General features: G+C 36.1%; 1 protein-coding gene across 2 annotated transcripts in view; it reads left to right on the top strand.

Annotated features, from left to right (window-relative positions):
* Positions 1–1,520: 1,520 nt before the first annotated feature.
* LOC110462783 (rap1 GTPase-activating protein 1-like) overlaps positions 1,521–6,894 on the top strand; it is a 232,555-nt gene continuing 227,181 nt past the window's right edge. For both annotated transcript variants that reach the window (XM_021516949.1, XM_021516948.1), the window contains exons 1-2: positions 1,521–1,603; positions 5,477–5,542. The gene's annotated coding sequence lies outside the window, so the exon portion shown is untranslated. The remainder of the gene's footprint in view (positions 1,604–5,476; positions 5,543–6,894) is intronic.

The following is a 6,894-nucleotide window of genomic DNA, read 5'->3' as shown; positions in this document are numbered from 1 at the left end:
TCATTATCAAGGCCAGCCAGATACTTAATAGTCAAGGTCATTATCAAGGCCAGCCGGATACTCAACAGTCAAGGTCATTATCAAGGCCAGCCGGATATTCAACAGTCAAGGTCATTATCAAGGCCAGCTGGATTATCAACAGCCAAGGTCATTATCAAGGCCAGTCAGATACAGTTTAAAGAGGATGGTCTTTACAAATCGCCTGTCCGTTCACATCCAGAAGTCTGAAAATCTCTGAAATTTCACAATTAGATACATTTTTATATATGAAATGTTCAAAAGGGGCATAACAAATCAAGGTCAAGATCACTGTTGTTTGAAATAGAAAGGGATATAAGGAATACTTCAGGTTTTAATCAAATTTAGTATATAGATGTATTATGACACAGTGCAAACTGGACAGAGACCGTCATTTACCCTGTGGACAAGAAACAATAAAGTTGCCTTTAACTGACTTCTGATTTAGTCAGGTCAACATTAAGATATTTTCCAGTTTTAATCAAAAGAATGCATGCAAGTGAAAAGTGATATTGTAGCTGACTGCTTCGACTTTCGTTTTCCTGTAGGCTAAGATGATTACCATACCCAGGCTTCTGATTTATTGAATTTTCATATATTTTCTGATGTCATCTTTGATACTACACTGCAAACTCAATTACACTTTCCCATTTTGTATCATTTACGACTGTATGGGGGAACAGTGTTATGGCCGCCGTTACAACTAGAACTTATTTACTGTAAAGGTGGACATTTTCGCGGTGTGGAAATATTAGCAGTTTTATGCTTTGAGTAAATTAATGCAAAATTATCCACAAGCGAATATATTTATTAATATATTATTAAGATTACAGAAACACAGAATATAGAGAGTGCAGAACCATTGACATCGCGAATATGTTCACACCACAAGCAGTTTTAAGAGTCGCAACGCTGACATTTCCACGTGGGAAACCTTATAATTTCATAGTACGTATATCTTAATTACATTTAGTGCATTTGTATTATTTACCGTTATTATCATCTTTGAAAGATACTTATCGACTAAACTGAAAATGTATTAAAAAACAAGACAGTTTCCATCCCACCCTTACCCCAACAATAACACACACACACAGCGGATATTTGCTTCATTTAGTTTAATCATTAATATTTCTATCATAAACTATTCTCCAATACCATATGTGTACAGAGACATATAAAGCCATGTAGGTAGTATACGTCTCTGATGTGTAACCATGTCATTTTCATGCTTATTGAAGGTTTGATATTTATATTTCTGGTTCATGATTTTTATTTTCTATAGATAGTCGTCTTCATCTGTAAAACTTACAATCTAATTTACAATAGGTAGAGCAGAATTATATATTTTTTTCTTTAAAACCCCAAGACATTTCAATTCTCGCGCTATCCCGCAGCAAATGCACGTGCTGGATGGGAAACGCTATTTCCGTGCGTGCGAAGTTACAATCAGGTGAGCTTTATGAACTGTCAATCAAATAAATAGTATTTGTAAATACACAGTTAAATCTGGCTCGGATTATGGACGCATGGCATGATAAATATCTCAAGAATGGGCGTGAAGACAGTGCGGATCGATGTACCGGTAAGGATGTACATTGTACATTATATTGGGGACGACGATGACATTTGTTTACATTTTTATTTATTTTGCCGATATGTTTGTTGATTTTAGAGATCCCCGTGATTATGCTCAACAAAGGTGGTAGATCATTTATCAACCAAGTTTTAGAAAAAAATAGCATTCATAGAATTAGGGAATGTCCCGTGTATATATATGTTGACGTAATGTTTTTTTTTATTGAAAGCTGGTGCTGTCGGCAATCCAATGATCAAATTACTGCACAGGTACACACAAATACGTCGTTACACAGGTAGGCCAAGGTAGCTTATAATTAGTAGCCTGAATTTCCTCTGGCCCCGACACCAGATTTAGAGACATTTTGACAGATACTAATAAGCACCAGACATCTTACATATGTAGCTCGAGTTTCCTCTGGACACGTCACCAGACTTAAACATTTTGATAGATACTAATAAGCACCAGACATCTTAGCTCGAGTTTCCTCTGGACACGTCACCAGTAAGTAGCCTGAGTTTCCTCTGGCCCCGACACCAGACTTAGAGACATTTTGACAGATAGATGCATGTCTGGTGTCAGGACCAGAGGAAAGTCGGGCTACAGAAATCTATCTGATGAAATGTCTTATGTCTAGTGTCCAGAGGAAACTCGAGCTAAAAAGTTCAATAACAACCTATGACAAGGTCTGTGATGATATTTAACCCTTTCACCAGTGTAGACCATACTAGACTCGTCCATATCAATACATGGGAGAGTCTACTAAAGTTACTTAGGGGTGAAAGGGTTAAAGATCCTTGTACCACTGCCTATAATACTAAGTGTTGGTAACTGTTTTATACGCCATGACTGTAGTTTTGATTAATCATTTCAGAAAAGAAAACCATACTGTAACGGGATTTTATGGGAAAAAACAAAAATTTATATGGGAAAAACCCCCAGCAGAACTAGACTGGCTTCCAAAATCTGGGCTTGGGGATGTTATACCATCGCTCTAATAATAGGGGCCATGGTGGCCAAGTGGTTAAGGCGTCTGATATTCTGCTACCACTAGACCTCCACCACTGAGTTGTGGGTTTGAGATCTACGTGGGGCAGTTGCCAGGTATTGGCTGTAGGTCGGTGGGTTTTCTCTGGGAGCTCAGGCTTTCCTCCACCACCAAAACCTGGCACATCCTCAAATGACCATAGCTGTTAATAGGACGGAAAACACAAACAAACCATCACTCTAATTAACCAATGGAACTAGCTGGTCAGCGGAAGTGTCCTTGCCAAACTGTGCTACAGTTACATCTAAACGGAAGTTAAGGAGAGGTTACTGTATATAGGAAAATCCACAGTGAAGTAGGACAGGGACGGAAGTTAAGGGGAGGTTACTGTATATAGGGAAATCCACAGTGAAGTAGGACAGGGATACTTAAGGTTGTTAAGTGGAGGTTACTGTATATAGGGAAATCCACAGTGAAGTAGGACAGGGATACTTAAGGTTGTTAAGTGGAGGTTACTGTATATAGGGAAATCCACAGTGAAGTAGGACAGGGATACTTAAGGTTGTTAATTTGAGGTTACTGTATATAGGGAAATCCACAGTGCAGTAGGACAGGAACGGTAGTTAAGGGGAGGTTACTGTATATAGGGAAATCCACAGTGCAGTAGGACAGGAACGGTAGTTAAGGGGAGGTTACTGTATATAGGGAAATCCACAGTGCAGTAGGACAGAGATACTTAAGGTTGTTAAGTGGAGGTTACTGTATATAGGGAAATCCACAGTGCAGTAGGACAGGAACGGTAGTTAAGGGGAGGTTACTGTATATAGGGAAAACCACAGTGTAGTGGGACAGGGACGGAAGTTAAGGGGAGGTTACTGTATATAGGAAAATCCACAGTGCAGTAGGACAGGGATACTTAAACAGATCTAGACTGATGATAAGATGTTAAATCTTTTCCAAAATTAGATTTTCCTTTAAAAATATACAATTTATGAGTATCACTTGGTCAAATATGATAAAATAATTTTGACAGGAAACATTCTACTTAACTGATATGCACATGTAATACTTTATACTAGACTGACGTCATGATCAAGCTGTTGATAATCTTACTGATTGTATGGGGTACAACTAGATAGCCTATGTAAACAAACAATGGGGGTGACTAGGGGCACTATTAACAGTAGGTGAACAATAGAAGATAATTGTATTTACATGTACATATTCATATTACGGAAATTGTATTTTAAAAGCAATAGTGCAATCTTCATGAATATGTGACAGATTTCATCTGTGCATAGGATTATGGTCACCTACTATAGCTATGGACTAGAGGGAGTTTCCCTATAGTTATAGGAGGAGCGACTGACTGGAAACCCGGGGATCACAGTTTGATCCCTGGTGTATTTTATAGCTACAAATATACAAACATATGGATAAAATTTCAAGAAAGTGGAACTTCACTAAACTGATTTTGGAGATAAATGTAAGTGCATATTTTTTGTATCATTGGTATGAATTACCTAGAACTTTATTTGATAATAGCCCCATTGTTAATTTTTCTGCAGTATATTTCCTTAGAAGAGATAACTCCAATTTGGACAGAAAGTTATACAGTATTAATTGCCACTGTAATTTGATATGAAGATGGCCATGTTTCTATTACTACATTTCGGGACAGAAAAATCGATTCAAATTTTTATACTGTGCACTAACACTGTTTACATGAAATGCATTGGTAATTTTATAAAAAGAAACAATTCCTAGACTTCATTTTGATGAGCTCTCCGGTATTTTATTTATTTATGATAGATTTACCATTTACCCTAAAATTTGGATCAGCTCCCTACAAGAAAGAGAGAGTGCTCCCCCCCTCCCCCCCCCCTCACCATCAATCTGTTCCTGTTTCATTATCTAGAAATATGACTAATTTGTTGACCTAAAAGACAGAAGCATGCATGGTGATGACCCGGACTGAAGGTTGACAAAGAAGTTAAGGATAAAAGATAAATATTTAATAAGAGTTTCTTGGCACTACTTTCCGATCAATAATAAAAACATCAGAAGCGTAAATAATTTTACACAAATTCAAATATTTGACCTCAATATTATTATCTGGTCATTCATGCTAAGTTGAGATGTGGATGTCCGACTAATTAGGATCACTAATGGTCAATACTGACCAGTGATCAGCGGGACTCCTTTTAAGTATGGCCGGTCAGTCTCTTTATGGTGAAGAAAAATTATTTATTGAAGAGATGATAGATTCTCCAATACAGGATTGTGACTTCAACCATAGAATTAGCATTACAATGAATGGTTATTCTGGAGTGGACCATTCACAGCTGTATTGACCATTTTAATGGTTATTTGTAGACCGGATTATAGGGGTGGTGATCAATTTTGGACACCTGCACGCGACTGAGAACGATGCATATTGTCCGGCCGTTCACACCTGTCATCAACGCATTCAATAGACAGATTTCATTTTCTCCTGCATTAAGCCAGACCATTCAGACTCATTTGTAAGGCTTGTTTCAATTTTGATGATGTGTACAATGCGTCGGTGAAAACATATAAAGTACAATGAAATTGATGCTTTCTTTAAAAGCAAAGAAGTCGGAATAATGTTATGATTACAGATGCAGGCTTCAAGTAAAATCTTCAAGAAAGTGAGAGACTAAAATATGAACATATTTTACCTTTTTTTCAACACTATAGAATGTCCCAAGTGAGTTTTTTTTTGGTCTTACAAAATCAGAATTTTCTTTTGTTGTCTCGTTAATTCAAAGTAAACCAGCAAAGATTCAGAGGTAAAAGTATTTTGTTTTGAAAAGCAAAAAACGAACCCACTGATCAATTCTTTTCAACATCTCTTTTTGATTTTGTAGATGACTAAAGGGAGGTTACTCTACTCACCCTGAATAACAGAGCAGTGAGATGGCAGAAACAAGTATGTAAGTACAATCAGCTTGTGTATGTCTGTCTAGGTATTATACAATGGTGGACTATTTTCATTTTGAGAAGATTGTTTTGATGTATGCATGATTCATTACAGTCGGTAGTTTGTTATGTGAACATAAATCAAGTTGTGGAATTCCATCTTGAGCTTCATTTTCTGATTGCAGCTGCCCTATAGATTATCCATATTCTTACTTGTATGAGTCTGTTAAGAACGATATTTCTAATAAACAGATTCAATGTATTGTAGAATACTAAAAGTACCAAAACTGTGGCAATATCACAGCAAATCTGTGATTCCGACATCATTTTCCATTAAATGTTGTGATTTCATTTCCATGCAAGTCCTTAAATGACCTTAGCTGTTGATGGGATGTTAAAGCTTGTACAATCAATCAATCAATCATTTTCATGCATTATTGTTGCATGCTTGTCTTGTCAATTATGTCAATTATGTATTTAATTTCTTTGGTAGATGAAATGAGTTACATTAATTTTGGTTGTTCATTGAGATTCAACTTGAGCAGGAATGGAAATGTTAAACTATGAAAGATAGTTGTTCTTTTTAAAATTGTTAGTCAGTACAGTAGTCTGCACATTAAATCAATGATTTATGTGACTGATTTTTCTACCTAATTACCACAGGGGCCTCTGCCTTGTGACTTTGGGAAAATATCACACACAAGTACAAGCATGTTTTTTGGGAAAATAAGATGATTTTTGCATTCATTTTGGAAAAATACATCAGAAATATTTCAGAAGAATTAGGGATCTTTACCCTAGTGGTGGGGTCAATGCCATATGGCTGTTCTCTGTATGATTTTGTTATGAAATTTTTGGGAACACGATTATGCAGGTACTGAAATATTAAATATGAAGAAATGAGTTATTTCACACAAATGTCAAGTATTTAGGTCATGATACAGGTCATTGGGTCATCACTACATGTGTTTTATTATAATTTTATTATTAAATATGTTTGGTCAAAGAAGGTAAATGAGATTACCATATCACACTATGGTAAGTAGAACGATATTATTAACTTAACTACCAGGGCAGTATGATAGTTTGTCATAGTCTGATGTTACAGTGCAGTATAAATCATGTTCTTGTATGTTGTCTCCTATGCTTCATGTAATGGTAATTCTAAAATAATGTCAGTACATCTCACTTTATTTTTCCATTGTAAAGTTCCAATATGATATATCGACTGCACACAAGCAAGAATCATCACAACATTTTCACATTTCAAACAGAAATTATTCAAGTTTTCCTGTCATTCTTTCACAGTCCAGTCATGTTGTTACATCATTAGTCAGAATTTTGAGTAGAAATTCCAGTTTATGAT

Source organism: Mizuhopecten yessoensis, unplaced genomic scaffold (genome assembly GCF_002113885.1).
Source record: "Mizuhopecten yessoensis strain PY_sf001 unplaced genomic scaffold, ASM211388v2 scaffold10829, whole genome shotgun sequence".
NCBI classification, from domain to species: domain Eukaryota; kingdom Metazoa; phylum Mollusca; class Bivalvia; order Pectinida; family Pectinidae; genus Mizuhopecten; species Mizuhopecten yessoensis.
This window is presented reverse-complemented; position numbering and strand designations above follow the sequence as displayed.